General features: G+C 34.4%; 1 non-coding gene and 1 pseudogene across 1 annotated transcript; both read left to right on the forward strand.

Annotated features, from left to right (window-relative positions):
• Positions 1 to 918: 918 nt before the first annotated feature.
• Positions 919 to 2,677, forward strand: LOC115285779 (annotated as a pseudogene).
• Positions 2,678 to 17,050: 14,373 nt separating this feature from the next.
• On the forward strand, positions 17,051 to 17,157 carry LOC115303075. Its single transcript, XR_003913796.1, has one exon. It is a non-coding gene; the product is annotated as a U6 spliceosomal RNA (small nuclear RNA).
• Positions 17,158 to 18,100: the final 943 nt, after the last annotated feature.

An 18,100-nucleotide genomic window follows, 5' to 3' on the forward strand; every position in this document is an offset into this window, starting at 1 on the left:
GGAAGAAACTCTTTTCTCTGGATGAAGGAGTAAAGTAGGCTTCCCTCTCTTGGGAATGCAATCGATGGCATTCATCAGTATATGATGTAGATGTGAGAGCTTCTCATTCTGGCCTCCAAACTGTATTTTAAATGAAGTTTCTTTTTAGTTTCACATTAGGATATGGGCTAGAGAAATTTTGTGTTCATTTTCTCATACTGTTTTCCAACTGAGTGACAATCATCAAAAAAATATCCTTTTCCAGTCACCGTACTAAAGTCAATTAATAGTTATCTAGATTTTACCTTACTGTCTTGGGCGTTTCCATTGAATTATTATAAGGATAGTGATGAGGAGGAGGATTTTGTCTTCTTTCAAAAGGCATGCCCACTTTTAAAAAAAGTATTTCAGCTAATTTCCAGAATAATGTGTAGTGTGAGTACTTGACAATTAGCTTTTCTGATTGTAATGCGAGTGCTTGATATTACCTTTTGATTGTCAAGCCCTCCACATGAAAAACATCCGTCTGGGGTACACATATTGTCAGAAACACACCAAGATAAACAGCCAGGCTGCTGGATCCATGAAGTTCTTTTTAGAGAGCTCTTTTTGACTTAACTCTTTGATTGCTCACTTTTCTTTTTTCTGCACTTTAATTCTGCTTTTGTGCTTTAAATTCATCAATAAGAAGGGAACCTACAAAACTCTAGGCCCCCCACACTTGACCCTAGTAAAAACAGAACTCTAGGTCCACATTCTCACTGTCTTACCTGCGGTCTCACCATGTGGCCTCAAGCACGCTTTATACCCTCTGGGGTTGGTAAGTAATAAACCTTGTGTTTGCAAAGTTCCTTCCTGGTTCTTGCGGAGGTGTGTCTTACCATCATAATGAAGGGCTGGGCCAGCCACAACATTGGTTCTGTTTGTAGAAATGCTGTGGGAGGTTCACCACTAGTAGTTGGGTCCAGGTGAGTGCCCCATGCACTTCTACCTACTGCAGACTGAGATGCACAGTGCTCCATGACATTTACATTAAGCATATATATCTTATATGTGACTTTATTAGAAAATCTATATTTTTCTTGATAAATTTCATATTAGGGTTTGGATCCACATAGATTTTTTTTTAGTGTTTTTAAAAAGTAAATTCCCATACACAGTGTAATATTTTTTCAATCGGTAATAGATGTTGAGATTTCAAATGTGCTTATCAATCTGACAATTTGATATTTCTTTCTTGACCTGTTGGTATGATAAAATCATATAGTATGACTTCCCAAGCTATATTGATGGGGAAAATCGGGACCAATAGGAAACATCTGTCCTTGATTAATGAGGAATGTAGAAGTAACAGGCTATAAACTATTTCCTCTGCTAATGCTTGGGGCTCAGACCTCTGGAGAATGATCTCCCCTGAGCCCACATGTGTAAAATAAACCCCCTCCCTTCCAAGATCTCCGAGTACCACTTGGTTCTTCCACCAGCTGATCCAGAACAGATTCCTTAACAATATGAACTTGTTATTCATTCAATAAATCATATTTGATTTATTTCACTTTTTACTATATTGCTAGATTTGAACTTAGATTAATATTCCTTAAAATGAATTCCTTGGAATGTGGAAGAAAGATGAAAAGCCTATCTCATTTTGACTGCTTATTGGAGTACATATACAATAGAAAGTAATTCCAAACCTTCTGCTCTAGTCTTTTTCTCTTCTTTCATCTTTTCTAATGGTTTAATGCCAAATTATTAATATTAGTGTATACATATATCTTTTTATATATTTATTTATTTTTAATGTTTATTTTGAGATAGAGAGAGTAAGACAGAGAGACAGGGTGTGAGCAGGGGAGAGGCAGAGAGAGAGAGAAACACAGAATCTGAGCTGTCAGTGCAGAGCCAGATCTGGGTCTCAAACCCACAAACCGTGAGATAATGACCTCAACTGAAGTTGGGCACTCAACTGATTGAGCCACCCAGGCACCCCTAGTGACTATATATCTTAATCATAAAACAGCTCAAGGTTTTATGTGAGTGTAGTCTTTGAACAAGTTACTTTTCCATGGCTTATCCAGGAAAGATTGTCTACCATGGAGACTGAGATGTAAAAAGTTTGTTGCAGAGTGCTTTGGAGACCAACATCAGTTGGAGGGTGTGGATGAAATAAGATGGGTCTGGGAAGAAGTTGAAACACAGTCTCAACAAAGATGTTAACACTTTTCCATTTTGCAGCCATCTCTGGAGCTGCAGCGGCCAACATGAAGTTCATTCCCTTTGTGACCTCTAACCGGAGCAAGAACCACAAAAGGCATTTCAATGTCCCTACTCACATTCACAGGAAGATTATGCCTCCCCTCTTTCCAAAAAGCTGCGATAGGAGTACAATGTTTGGTCCATGCCCATCCGGAAGGACGATGAAGTACAGGTTGTGTGAAGACACTACAAAGGTCAACAAATTGGCAAAGTAGTCCAGGTTTACAGCAAGAAATACATCATCTACCTTGAACGAGTACAGCAAGAGAAGGCAAATGGCACAACTGTCCACATGGGCATCCACCCCAGCAAGGTGGTTATCACTCGACCAAAACTGGACAAAGACCACAAAAAGATCCTCTAATGCAAAGCTAAATCTCACCAAGTAGGAAAGGTAAAGGGCAAATATAAGGAAGAAACACCTGAGAAGATGCAGGAATAAAGTAATCTTATATACAATATTAAATAAAAAATGTTAAAATGATAAAAAATAAAACAAAGATGTTAACTGATCCTAATTCCACAGAGAGTTCAGTGCCAGAATGGCCCTTCATCATTGTCCCTCTCTGCTACAAGGGGGCATGGCTTATATGCTTGGCCTTGATCAGCCTACATGGGAAACTCTGGAAAGGGCCCAGGAGAAAGTACCTTTTTCTTTAGTGAAAATTCCTGAAAGCCTTTAACCCTAAAACCCCCAACAGCTGAGGCAGTGAGCTCTACAATGCTGAAGGAAGAATTGAGATGGATATCACACCCTCCATAACTTCCCACATTTTTGGTTCTTTCTTTAACAAAGATTTACTGATCAAATCCTATTTACCATTACTGTGTGAGGATATAACTATGAACAAAGCAGACAAAAACCCCTGACTTTTAGGAGTTCATAATCTACTGAATAAGAGAAAATACATACACAGGATTTACTCTCTGCTAGGCCTAACTATATTTTACATATAGTCATACATTTAAGTTAAAAATTATGAGTTAAGATTTAATATTATTCTTATCTCACAGATGAATTAGCTAAGTTCTAAAAAAGATTTTTTAGGTAAGTTTAAAAAATGTTGAATCGCGCATCCAGTAAGATTCATTAAGGTGTGGACCAAGGAGTTCTGGCTCTAGAAACCATGACTATAATTTCTAGAATATCTTTATTGCTGAGGTTGTATATATTTTCTGATATATTTTTTCTTTTTTTTCCTTGATGTGGATTGCTAAAACCAACTTGGCATTTTACTGAACTTTTCAAAAATGTGTTCCTAGAGATTAACAAAACTACTGTACTTTTTAATGTTTATTTATTTTTGAGAGAGAAGGAGAGAAGGAGAAAGAGGCAGAGATAATCCAAGCAGCTCTGCACTGTCAGCACAGAGCCCCATGTGGGGCTCCAACTCACAGACCCTCAGATCATGACCTGAGCCGAATCAAGTTCCGATGCTTAAGTGACTGAGCCACCCAGGAGCCCCACAACTAACTGTTTTTATGATTACTTTTGCTTAGCAATTAGTTTTACTAAACTGATGTATACAGTGACAAAAGCAGTCTTCTCACATATTCTACCACAATGACATGACTGACTGACAGCAGTGTTTAAACCTAAGTCATACCTCCATGCCCCAGACAGTTACTGGGCATGAAGGGGAATTAGTGCTTGCTCATTACTGTAAGCTAAGGGACTCTAACACTTAGCAACTCTCCATTGTTAGGCAAGTGAAAAAGATATATAGTGAAGTAAAAGAAGCTATTACTGCTCCAATTATTGCACAATTATTCATGGATGTCATTTTTCTACATTTATTGAGATATTAGCCAATTCATGAAATAATAATGATTTGGTTTTTGTACTTGCAAAAACATACTGGTCATGGGTGACATTGCCACCTAAAAATTACATGGAATTTTATCTTTGGTCTAAAGGAGTGTTACCTGAACACATTACCTTGTGTAATCACAACTAGATAACACGTCAAAAAAAATGGAGATGTAAATTTTATATTTGAAGTAAAGTCATTATAATATTCTATTAATTAGTCTGTTGATTCTCTTTTTCTGTAACTCTGTTCACCAATTTGGCAATACTTTAGCATTCCATTTTGTATAAATGCAGAATATTTGAAAAAAAAGAGGAAGCTCACTTCAATGAAAATTACAGTGAACTTTTAGAAAGGACTTATAATCAGAGTTAGAAGAATTTTATAGACTAGGTCTAGAAATCACGGAAGGAAATGTTTTTGGTCTTTATTCATTAGGCGTAGTCATAAAAATCTATACCATAATTTTACAGGATTTCAACAATTTTAGAAATACCCTAAATCTATTTTTCATGCCATAGGAGCTGATATTTGGACATGATAAAGAAGGATCACTGAGTGATGTAAAAGCCATCTTTCTTGCTATACATACCTGAGCATGTTCTAAAAAGGATGATCTACTGATCTTTCTGAATATGATGCATTTGATTATTTTATTATGGACATCCATATCCTACTATTATAGTAATTCCATTTTTTTTCACAGACATTAGAGATGATTGAAGACATGTAAAGTTGAATTTAACCAGTTCATTTAACATACTTGGGATTTCTTTCTTTCTCAAAATACTTTGAATTTTGGAAAATATTGAAGATATTCCTTAATTTTACTTTTGTCACATCTTATGAAAATGCTGCATGTAGATTGAGAAGCAATTAAAAGGACACATGGTATCACAGATTTCAATTATTATAAATTATATATAAAATGGTTTAGTAAAAATAATTGTATGCTTTTATGAAAATACTGATGACAATAATTAAGTAAACAGCATTAATCTGTCTCTAGGAGAATACTTTCAATGGGTTTAAAAAACCAAGAAATTACAAGAATAATATACTTGAGAAATTGGTCTTGTTTTGGAAAATAGAAGTGATACAGTGAGCATATGTGAAGATTTGTCCAAGGAAAAAAATCTAATAAATTTTGAAGACTCAAAAGTGTAATATCTGAAGTTTTGATAATTAGGTGAATATATGTACTAAATAAATAATAAATAAATATATAGTATACATATAACATGTATAGCTTTTATACTAAAGGAAAGAGAATGTGTAAAACTATCTAATTAATTTTAAAACTAATATAAACCTAAATTTTTGTTTTCTTTGGCATCATGAGAACCTTTAAATGCCATAAGTTTAAAAATGACCTAGTAATGTCATTGGCAACATAGCCATAATTTTTCCTGCCAATATATTGTTTAAATATAATTACTTTGAAATTCAAAGGTGTGCAGAAACTTTAACAAGCATAATCTAATCAAGTTTTAAAATGCATTTCTGCAACTGACCTTTAAACGTGTATTCTAATCAATAATGAAATTTTTGTTTTCTACCCTGTAATAGTACTCTGAATGGCATTATAAGGTAATAATAGAAAGTGAACTTGAACAAATAAGCTTTCAAACATTGTAATCATTTTTAGATGATATTGTTAATACAGAGAAGAATACGAAATCTATATGTAAATTGCATTTATGATAAAGAGATTCAAGTTGTTCCTATGAATTGAGCTTTAATGTAAGTAAATATTTTAGACATATAGTTCTTTCTAAGTAAACAGTGATTTTGAAGTTCTAGTAGGAAAATCCAATTCAAAATGATCACCTTGAAAATGCTCATTCTATTTACAACATTTAACTAATTTTAAGAAGTATGAATGAAATGATGGGAAAAATGGAAAGAAAACTATTTTAAAAAATATTTTAGCTTCAATAATGTCACCATGTTCCATGTAGTTTTTTTTTAAATAGAGAAATACAAGATGATCAATTATAATTTCTTTCCTTTGAGATATCACCTTTAATATGGTGGTATACATATTTAAAGTATATTCTGTTTATTTGAGGCCTTTTGGTGCTGGAAATAGAATTATTTCATGAACAATGTTGTTTTATTCTAATCCCATGGAGGTGGCTCTCCATAAATGAAAACATAATTCCCAAACAATTTTAGTCAGCATCCTACAACTGAGATTCCATTCTTCCAGGTAGCACCAGCGTTTGTAAATGCTTTTCAGGATTACATAGGAATTCCAACAATTCAATTTTTTTTTAAGTTTTAATTAATTAGGCTGGGCAGACCTCTCAAGTCTTTCATATGACTGCAGATGAAATCTTTGCAATGGAAAGTATACTTGAACACTTTGTTTTTCCAGTGTTACCATCATTTCTGTTCCTTGGGGTCTGGGGCTCAAGAAAAATAATTAGGTTTTGTTGAGTACATATTTTTCTTCTTTCACAGATTGTTTTTACTTCTCAATCAGCAAATTATAGTTTTCTTTTTTTTCCGTTTATGTTAGCCATTTTCCAGCCTCTGCCGTACACACTTTCATATCCCAGTAGCATTGCTCAAACTTCGAAAGCTTTTCTTAAGCTCCCCCCTCACTTGCCATCACCCGTAAAGGTAAACACCACCCCTTTTCCCACTGCCCACTATTTTCATGGAAAAGCAGATATTCCTTTAAGTTTGGGTGAAATCTAAATCAACCTTATACATTTCCTTTATCCTGCTGTAACACATCACCTTGTAGGAATGACTTGAGAATTCAAAAGAAAAAAAGGACTTGTTGAAACAAAAATAGACATATCAGAAAGAGGTAACTTTGAAAGATGTGTGAGGAAATTGAGATTACATGGAGGAAAGGAGAATCAGAGGATTTTGATCAGGGGAGAGTGAGCTTTCTGTTTTTATTATCTTTAAAAATAACTGACGATAGTGGTCCAAAAAAGAAATTTGTATAATTTTTTAACTTAAAAAAATTAATGTTTATTTTTGAGACACAGAGAGAGCATGAGTAGGGGAGAGGCTGAGAGAGGGGGAGACACAGAATGTGAAGCAGGCTCCAAGCTCTGAGCTGTCAGCACAGAGTCCTACACGGGTCTCGAACAAACTGTGAGATCATGACCTGAGCCGAAGTTAACCAACTGAGCCACCCAGGCGCTTCTGTATAATTTTTAACTGATTTTCTATTTGAGATTCAAATAGATGCCCTGAAAACCAGAGACTCTCTTATTCATTATCCTATACCCAGCACCTAGCACTCTGGCTTTTGTGTTCTAAGCACTCTTTCATGATGTGTTAGGTTAAATAATAAAAGAAATAATGGATTACGTGAAGGCAGTTAAGAGGTAAGATAATTAGAAGAATTACATTTCAGATTTCTGTTAGTAAATTTTTGGTCTCTGATCCTTGGGAAATGAATGCATTTAGTGGCATTTAGAATGGAAACAAGTCCATCCAGCAAGCATTTCAGAGACAAAATTAACATGAGTAGGTGGCTAATTGGTAACATCCTGTCTATTACCTCCTATGTTCAGGGTTGACATCCAGTTATCCAGTTTGGATGAAATGAAGATAGTTATGTCTCCTTTCTCTTTGTTTCACCTGCTAATATTCTTAAGCATTACACAATACTATTTGGAATAATGGTGAGGTTATTGATTTGAAATGATGATTACAAAATCAAATATATTTCTAGTAGAAGAAAATAATTCTTCTTGATAAGGCTATATTGAATTTGAATCATCTGCAACATATTTGATTGGAGATTCCTTCTCAAGCGTTGAAAAGGCATCCAGGACATTTTTTAAATTGAGGATTAATCTTAATAAAGGTGTTCTCTTAAGTTGCAGGAATAGAAGAGATCATCGAGAGACAAAGAGTAATGAGGCAAGACTGGACACAGAGTTCAATCATTTATTCATGCAGCTATAAACTTTTTAATAGAGTAGTGCAATGTATCTTACACTAGATTAGTAGCTGGTATTCAGAGATGATTACATCATAGTTCTAACCCTCAAAAATGTATGTGTGATATGGGAAACATAAAGTTAATATAATATAAAAGTATTAAAGTCAGAGTCAAAGTGCATTATTTATATAACAGGAGAATTTGCTTGGTAAATACAAGAAATTTTAATGTAGAAAAGGGCTTTCAAATTTGTTCTTTACAGCACTGCTTAGTAAATATTTTAGGTTTTCAGGCCATATGGTCTCTGTCTCAACTATTCCAGTCCGCCAGTGTAGCATCAAAGCAGCCAGAAACATAATTAAAGGAATGGATATTGTTCTGTTTCAGTAAAACTTTATTTACACAGAGGATGCGATAAATTTAGCCTGCAGGCCTTAACTATGGCAACCCCTAAGGTAGGAATTAACTAGCAGGTTGCACCTGAATAAATGAGTAGGAATTTCCAAACATATAAAGGGAAGATGAGGTATAGTATCCTTTATTTTTTCCTTTCCTACTCTAGAAAATTCCATGGAAGTGTAGACATTGTTTTTTCATTGCTCTATCTTTAATAAAAGGAAAAGTGCTCTATGTGGAATAGCTGTTAAGTAAATATTTGTTAAATGAATAAATATTGTTCTACTGATGGTGGTGTTTTCCCCCAAGAAGTCAATAGTATTTGTGGAAGATTCCTACTAGCTTATCTTCAAATTTTTAACCAAGAATAAGTGCTGAATTTTATTGAATATCTCTTTTACATCTATTGAAAAGACCACTTTCTTTGCCTTTTAAAGTTCTAAGATAAATCATTCTTGTATTCTTCAAATTAACTGCTGGGGCATCTGTGTGGCTCAGTTCATTAAGTGTCTGACTCTTGATTTCAGCTCAAGTCATGATCTCGCAGTTCATGGGTTTAAACCTCATGTGAGGTTCTACACTGACAGGGTGGAGCCTGCTCGGGATTCTCTCTTTCTGCCTCCCTCACTCTCCCCACTCGCTCATGTGCAGGCATACACACACACACACCCTCTCTCTCCAAATAAACAAACAGTTAAAAAAGAAAGACAATTAATTCCTCCTAGCTCGTGTGGTGGTTAAAAAAAATCTACAAACACTTTGTCCCTATGTCCTAGTCCATGAATATGGTAGGCTTATAACTGCTTTGACCTATAGAGTACCGTACAATTTCCCTGTGAGACTTCCAAGACTAGTCATAAAGAACCACCTTGGCTGACAAGGCACTGAGGTAACTTTATGTGACTATGTGGGGCTCCAACAGATAGTTTCAACAACGGTGCCTCTGGTGACATCAAGGCCAGCCAGATGAGTAAGTCATCTTTTATGGCCAGCCTCATTGGCCCTTCAGATCACAGCAGCAGCCCCCAGGGGACATTCAACTATAACCACATGAAAGAGCTGAGAGAACTGCTTAGTCCAGCCCTCCCTGAAATTCTGACTTACAAAAGAAAGAACATTAAAAGTTATTTCTTTAAAGCACTAGGTTTGGTATAATAAATTTTATAGCAATTATAAGTGGATGCGAATCATATATTATCTTTCAATATGCTATTATATTCAGTTCTAGCCATATTGGTAAATATTATATTTTCAACTTTTGCCAATTTTTCTGTTGAGGTTATATAGAAATGTTTAGAGTATTTAAGAGAACACATATCATAACATTTTTAAAAATATATTTTATGCTTTTTATTTATTTTTGAGGGACAGTGCGAGCAGGGGAAGGTCAGAGAGAGAGAGAGAGAGAGAGAGAGAGAAGGAAATACAGAATCTGAAACAGGCTCCAGGCTCTGTGCTGTCAACACAGAGCCCAATGTGGGCTCAAACCCACGAACCGTGAGATCATGACCTGAGCTGAAGCCAGATGCTTAACCGACTGAGCCCCCAAATATTCTAACATTTTAATATTGTAGCGCTTTGACAGGTCTTACAGTAAAATCAAATGGACATTGTATTTTCAAGGGGCTAGAGAGTAGATATAATGATAGCAAACAACTCTACACAAATCATTTTTAATTCATGGGATAACAAGGTAATTATGAAACGGATATTGTTATTATGCCAATTAGTTTGTATATATGAGAACTGGTACATAAAAATTGGTCAAAATCACACAATCAGTATAAGAACCAGAAAATAACAGATTTCAATGACCATGACCCTAGATACTACACATTAGTTTTAAATGTCTTTGCTTTCTTTAAATTATTGGTCAAGTTCTTTGTTGCTTTTGTCCATTTTTATGCATATATGTTGCTCATATTATCTTTCCTAAAATACTCTTTATTTCATTTGGATTTAAAATGTGTTTACAGACAATACACCCATTTCCTTTGAAGAAAGCTTATTTAAAAACATGTTCTCTAAATTTATTTTGCTGGGCTTGATAGATATCTGAATCTTTGATCATTAACTTTAAAAGAGAGCTCTTATAATTTGCTTTCTTCTTCACTTAGGGTGTTTGGTTCTCTCTCTTCAAACCTCTAACTCATCTGTCAGTATCTCATTATCTACTAAAGAGCTGGGTTCTTATTTCACTATGTCTAGGGTTATAGTTGAATAAATACCAAACATTACTCCTCTTTCCCCATTTCCATGGTTGGACAATGCATGCTCTTAGGAAAGTGTTTCTGTTTATGGACCAAAAGTCACCTCCTCTCACTAACTATTTTTCCATGTTTTTTTTCTGTTATAAATACATGTGTGTGCATACTTATATATGAAAGAAAGAAAGAAAGAAAGAAAGAAAGAAAGAAAGAAAGAAAGAAGCTAGAAAAAGTGCAAATTCAAAATCTAATAGAGCATCAAATGACACTAGAAGGAAAGCAGCAAGACAATAGCAAAATGGGCAGAAGAAGAGAAATAATAAATGTCAGGGAAGAAATAAACAATATAGAATTTAAAAAAACAGATGAAGAGATCGATGAAACCAAGAGTTGTTTTTTTTAAAAAATAAACAAAATTGGTAAACCTCTAGCTAGGCTCCTCAGAAAGAAAAGAGAGAACACCAAAATAAACAAAATTATGAATGAAAATGGATCTATTACAACCAATCCCTCAGAAATACAAACAATCATCAGGGAATACTATGAAATTATATGTCAACAAACTAGACAACCTAGAAGAAATGGACAAACTCCTAAACACACATGCACTACCAAAGTTCAAATGGGAAGAGATAGAAAATCTGAACAGAACAATGACCAGTCAAGAAATTGAATCAGTTATCAAAAATCTCCCAATGAATAAGAGCTTGGGGGAGCAGAGGGCTTCCCTGGGGAATTCTACCAGACATTTAAAGTAGAGTTAATACCCATTTTTCTCAATCTATTCCAAAAAATAGAAATTGAAGGAAAACTTACAGACTCATTCTACGAAACCAGCATCACTTTGATTCCCAAACCAATCAGAGTTCCCCCCAAAAAAGAAAAGTATATGCCAATATCCTTAATGAATTCAGATGCAAAAATATTCAAAAAGATACTAGAAAATCAAATTCAACAGCAGATAAAAATAATTATCCACCATGATCAAGTGATATTCATTGCTGAGTTACAGGGCAGGTTCAATATTCACAAATCCATCAATGTGATACATCACATTAACAAAAGAAAAGATAAAAACCATATGATTCTGTCAATAGATGCAGAAAAAGTATTTGACAAAATACAGCATCCTTTCTTAATAAAAACCCTCAAGAAAGTCAGGATAGAAAGAACTTACTTAAACATAAAAAAGCCATTTATGAAAAGCCCACAGCTAATATCATCCTCACTGGTAAAAAAACTGAGAGCTTTCCCCCTGAGATCAGGAACACGACAGGGGTGTTTACTCTCTCCACTGTTGTTTAATATAGTGCTGGAAGCCCTAGCATAAACAATCATACAACAAAGGGAAATAAAAGGTATTTGAATTGGCAAAGATGAAGTCAAATTTTTAATTTTTGCAGATGACATGATAGTCTACATGGAAAACCCTATCAATTCCACCAGAAGACTACTAGAGCTGATCCATGAATTTAGCAAAGTTCCAGGGTACAAAATCAATGTACAGAAATTGGTTACATTTTTATACACCAATAATGAAGCAACAGAAAGAGAAATCAAGAAACTGATCTCATTCACAATTGCCCGAGAAACCATAAAATATCTAGGAAGAAACCTAACCAAAGATGTAAAAAGACCTGTACAATGAAAACTATAGAAAACTCATGAAAGAAATTCCATAGGACACAAAAAAATGGAAAAATATTCCATGCTTATGGATTGGAAGAATAAACATTGTTAAAATGTCATTACTACCCAAAGCAATTTACACATTTGATGCAATCCCCAATCAAAATTGCACCAGCATTTGCAAAGCTAGGACAAACTGTCCTAAAATTCTTATGGAACCACAAAAGACCTAAAATAGCCAAAGTAATATTGAAGAAAAAAACCAAAACTGGAGGCATCACAATCCCAGACTTTAGCATCTACTACAAAGCTGTCATCATCAAGACAGTGTGGTATTGACACAAAAATGGACACATAGACCAATGGAATAGAATAGAGAGCCCAGAACTGAACCCACAAGTGTTTGGCCAATTACTCTTTGACAAAGCAGGAAAGAGTATGCGATGGAAAAAAAGAGAGCCTTTTTATCAGGTGGTGCTGCAAGAGCTGGACAGCAACATGTAGAAGAATGAAACTAGACCACTCTCTTACACCATACACAAAAATAAACTCAAAATGGCTGAAGGACCTGAATGTGAGACAGGAAACTATCAAAACCCTAGAAGAGAAGGCAAGAAACAGCCTCCTTGACTTCAACTGCAGCCATTTCCTACTCAATATATCCCCAAGGGCAAGGGAATCAAGAGCAAAAATGAACTATTGGGACCTCATCAAGATACAAAGCTTCTGAACTGCAAAGGAAACAATCAAGAAAATTAATAGGCACCTGACACAATGGGAAAATATTGTTGCAAATGACATACCAGATAAAGAGCAAGTATCCAAAATGTCGAAGAAACTCACCAAACCCCACACCGAAAAAATGAATAATCCAGTGAAGAAATGGGCAGAAGACATGACACTTCTCCAAAGAGAACATCCAGATGGCCTACAGGCACATGAAACGATGCTCAGCATCACTCATCATCAAGGAAATACAAATCAAACCACACTGAGATACCACCTCACACCAGTCATAGTGGCTAAAATGAACAAATCAGGAGACTATAGATGCTGGCGAGGGTGTGGAGAGACGGGCACCCTCCTACACTGTTGGTGGGAATGTAAACTGGTGCAGCCACTCTGGAAAACAGTGTGGAGGTTCCTCAAGAAACTATCCATAGAACTCCCCTATTACCCAGCAATAGCATTGTATACCCAAGGGATACAGAAATGCTGATGCATAGGGGCACATGTACCCCCAATGTTCATAGCAGCACTGGCAACAATAGCCAAATCATGGAAAGAACCTAAATGTCCATTAACTGATGAATGGATCAAGAAGATGTGGTTTATATATACAGTGGAGTACTACATGGCAATGAGAAAGAATGAAATCTGGCCATTCGTAGCAAAGAGGATGAACCTCGAGAGTTTCATGCTAAGTGAAATAAGTCAGGCAGAGGACAGATACTGTGTTTTCACTCATAAGTCTAACAAGAGAATTTTAATAGAGGACCATGGGGAGGGGAAGGGGGGAAAAATAGTTAAGAAGGGGGAAGGAGGCAAATCATAAGAGACTTTTGAATACTGAAAACAAACTGAGGGCTGAAGGGTGAGGGGGCAAGGGGAAGAACACTGGGTGTTTTATAGAAACTCATTTGACAACAAACTATTTAAAAAATAATAAATTAAAAAACAAACAAGCAAATAAACAAACAGAAAACTTTCACATCTTCAAGCATATCCATGGCCTAATCCCCAGAACTTGTGAATTCATTTACTTATTTGATTACAGGTATTTTGCAGATCTTTAAATTAAAGATTTTGGGATTGAGGAAATTATCTTGGATTATCTGGTACACCAAAAACAGAGTTCTAATAAAAGAAAAAGTAAGGCAAGTAGTCCAAAGGTGATGTGATTAACAGACACACTATTAGAACAATGTGGCAGTAGGAAGGAGACCACCAGAGAAAAAGAAAGGGTGGTCTCTAGAAACTGGAAAAAACAAATTATTCTCTTTTCTCCAGAGAAAATGCAGCCCTGTCAGCATTTGATTGTAGCCCTTTTAAAGAGATCCATTTTGGACGTTTGATTTTCAGAACTGTAAGTAGTAACTTTCTTTTGAGCCATTAAGTCATTGATAATTTAATATAGCATCAATAAGAATCTAATGTGTTGAGCAAATCTCTCACCCTTTCATCAAATGGGCCCTCTAAACCACCTTCTTTTTCTTCAGACCTTTAACCTTGTCATCTCCTTTTTTACCTTCAGTATAAACCTTGATATGTTAATTTTTAAATAAGATAATTAACCAGAAAATTCTTCAACATACTGTAAGTAACCATGTTTCATACACAATTTTCATATGAAGGTCATATATAAGTATTTGTTAATGAAAATGAAGGCAAGTGTCCTAATTAAAGAGTTATTATAGAATACATGCAAGTTAATAGACATATAAAATGTCTTCCAGTCTTGAGTGAACATAAACTGAAGAATGTTACTGGTACTAATACACACACACACACACACACACACACACACACACAGGCACACAGATGGTGTGGTAAGAAAAGCAGGATCTAGGGTTAGGATGATAATCTTCCTTGGGCACCCTGCCTAACTTTTATCCCTGGATATGATATCTACAATACTCAAAAGTTGGGGGGAGAAGGGGTCAGTGTTAAGAGTAATCTATTTCAACAATCTTATTTTTTAAATGTATAGAACATATGAGAATTAGAAGATTTGACTTAAGTCAGTATACAAGCAATGGCATTTCCAGCACTAAATTTTAAGTCATCTGACAATCATTCATCTTGCTTAGGTTCTAGTGCCTTTCTAATGTTTCCCTATTTAGAATACTTGTCCCTAAACTATCTAGAAATATCTGATCAAAGTAGTGTATTAATTTCATTAATTAATTTAATTTATATTCAGATATGATATTTTACACTTTGTTCTGTTTTATCAGAGCCTGTCAATCAAAAAAGTACAAATTAGATTCATTGGGGAATTGCATATTATCTTCTCTTCATATAAAATATTTTTGTCACTGTAATTTTAAAAGTCAGATAACCTATCATTACTCACTACACACTGTCAACAATGATGGTCACAACCTTTGCTCCTTTTCAACAACTATAATTTTGTGACATGATGTTATACACTCTTTATTGTTTAATTTGAAGCTTTCAATATCAATAGCCAACTCAGTATACATATAAGATTATATAGGAATCCATACAGTCTTTGCAATCTTTATTCTATAAGCTTATACAATCTTTATGTGTGGTCTCAAATACCAATAATTTAGAAGCAGTCATAACTCTATATTTATGTTATAAAGTTGGTACTTACATTTAAGAATCCAAGCTGATTTCAAGATACAACTATATTATAGCTAAAGACTATGTAATTTTACTTTACCTTCTTAAATATATACACATACACATGGTTATGATAAAAGACATTTTAATTAAATCAGTGTATGTGGAATAAACCAAAATTAGACAAAATATGTAATGCATCTGATTATTTTCTATGAATGGTCGCAATTTCATATATACCATTCTATAGTTCCATTGTTCATTTAAGCTTCACAACATTCTTATAGCATCCCGGCTACATATACAATAGTTGGGTCCTTTGATATCAAAGATACTTTTATATGCAAAAGGAAAAATTTCATTAGCATTTATTCAATACCTCAAAACAATGTCTAATTAAACTATGACTAATACTTTGTTTGAACCTCTAAATAATGACTATATATTGATTAATGAAATCAATGTAATTTAATAAAAGGCAAATTAAATGGAATTTGAGACACCAGAAAACCTATATTTTGTGGCATAATTATTAAAGTGTTAGTAATGCTATCAGATTAAAATTATCCTCACAAATATTTATAAACTATTAAGTATTTTTCTTATAATACACCTTATAGTTGCAACTTTTATAATCTCTAAAGTTTAGGTAAATTTGCTAGGTATCTATTTTTCTTTGTCTCCTCTGAAACCTGGACTTGTGGTATGGTCCAAATGAACTGAAACTGCACTGGGTTAAAGTCTTCAGACAAAAATCTTTACTTATTATATAATAGAAACTCTAGATCGTTGTTTTATAAATAGAATTTAAATTAAGAAAATAAGTTGGCTTTTCCCAAAGGCAGGTATTCTTAACTTTTGTATAACCAGCAATACCTGGCATATACTCTTGTCATAATTACATAGAGAGCTGATTTATTAGTGTTGTTAAAAATGTATACTTTTCTCATTTGTACTTTATAATAATTAGTAAGAGCTATTATAATCAGAAGAGGTTTAATTTCCTATGAGATGAGGAATTGTGCCTGCATATTAACTCTCATCTTTGAAGATGTTTGCTCAATTTATCATTTAAATATACTGTTAGACCCTCTTTCTAATTAGTTTTAGTGTAACATTCACCAACATAATCCAGATGGTGGACTTTCTTTCCATCTTCTTATTTTATATGAACTCACTAATATTCATAAATACTTTTTATTCTTTTACTAGCTCCTGATATATGAAGGACTATTTTGGGGATTTTGTTCACTCCTTTATAATTCCATAGATATGATTCCATAAATATTTCATAGCTAATATACAATCAAAGTTGCTATTGAAAGCATAGTAATTAAGAGCACAAACTAGACAGCCATAACTCCAATCCTATCTTCACTGACCATGTGACCAGAGGAAACTTACTTAACTTCTGTGTGCTTACTATAAAATGAAGAATATAATGATTTCAACCTCACAGTGCTATGACGAGGATTAAAGAAGTTAGTGTTTGTAAAACAGAACAGTGTTTCTGTAGCACAGTTCTATTAGTTTTAGATAGAAGAGTGCTCACTTCGGCAGCACATATACAAAAATTGGAAAGATTCAGAGAAGATTAGCATGACCCCTGCGCAAGGATGACACGCAAATTTGTGAAGCGTTCCATATTTTTATCTCTCCATCAGGAAGAGCTAACAATTATAAATATCTATGCGCCAAATTTGGGAGCACCCAAATACATAAAACAATTAATCACAGAAAGAAACAATCTTATTGACAAAAATGTGCTAATTGCAGGGGACTTTAATATGCCACTGACAGCAATGGATAGATCAACCAGACAGAAAATCACTAAAGAAACAATGGACCTGAATGACACATTGGAACAGATGGAACTGATAGATATATTTAGAACTCTGCTTCCTGAAGATAGGAAATTCACCTTCTTTTCGAGTGCACATGGCACATTCTCCAAGATTGATCACATACTGGGGCACAAAGCAGCCCTCCATAAGTATAAATGAATAGAGATCATACCATGCACACTTTCAGATCATAATGCTATGAAACTTAAATTAACCACAGAAAAAGTCTGGAAAACCTCCAAATATGTGGAGGTTAAAAACCGACCTACTAAAGAATGATTGCGTTAATCAGGCAATTAGAGGAGAAATTAAAAAAATATATAGAAACCAACAAAAACGAAAATACAACAATCCAAAATTTCTGAGATGCAGCAAAGGCAGTCCTAAGAGGAAAGTATATTGCAATCCAGACCAATCTCAACAAACTAGAAAAAGTGCAAATTCAAAATTTAACAGAGCACCTACTGGAACTAGAAGGGAAGCAGCATGAGCACCCCAAACCCAGCAGAAGAAAAGAAATCATAAAGATCAGGGCAGAAATAAACAGTATAGAATCCAAAAGAACAGTCAAGCAGATCAATGAAACCAAGTGTTGGTTCTTTGAAAAAATAAACAAAATCGATAAACCTCTAGCCAGGCTCCTCAGAAAGAAAAGAGAGAGCACCCAGATAGACAAAATCATGAATGAAAAAGGATCTATTACAACCAATCCCTTAGAAATACAAGCAATCATCAGAGATTACTATGAAA

The sequence above is a fragment of the Suricata suricatta genome, chromosome 1, assembly GCF_006229205.1.
Source record: "Suricata suricatta isolate VVHF042 chromosome 1, meerkat_22Aug2017_6uvM2_HiC, whole genome shotgun sequence".
In the NCBI taxonomy this organism is placed as follows: Eukaryota; Metazoa; Chordata; class Mammalia; order Carnivora; family Herpestidae; genus Suricata; species Suricata suricatta.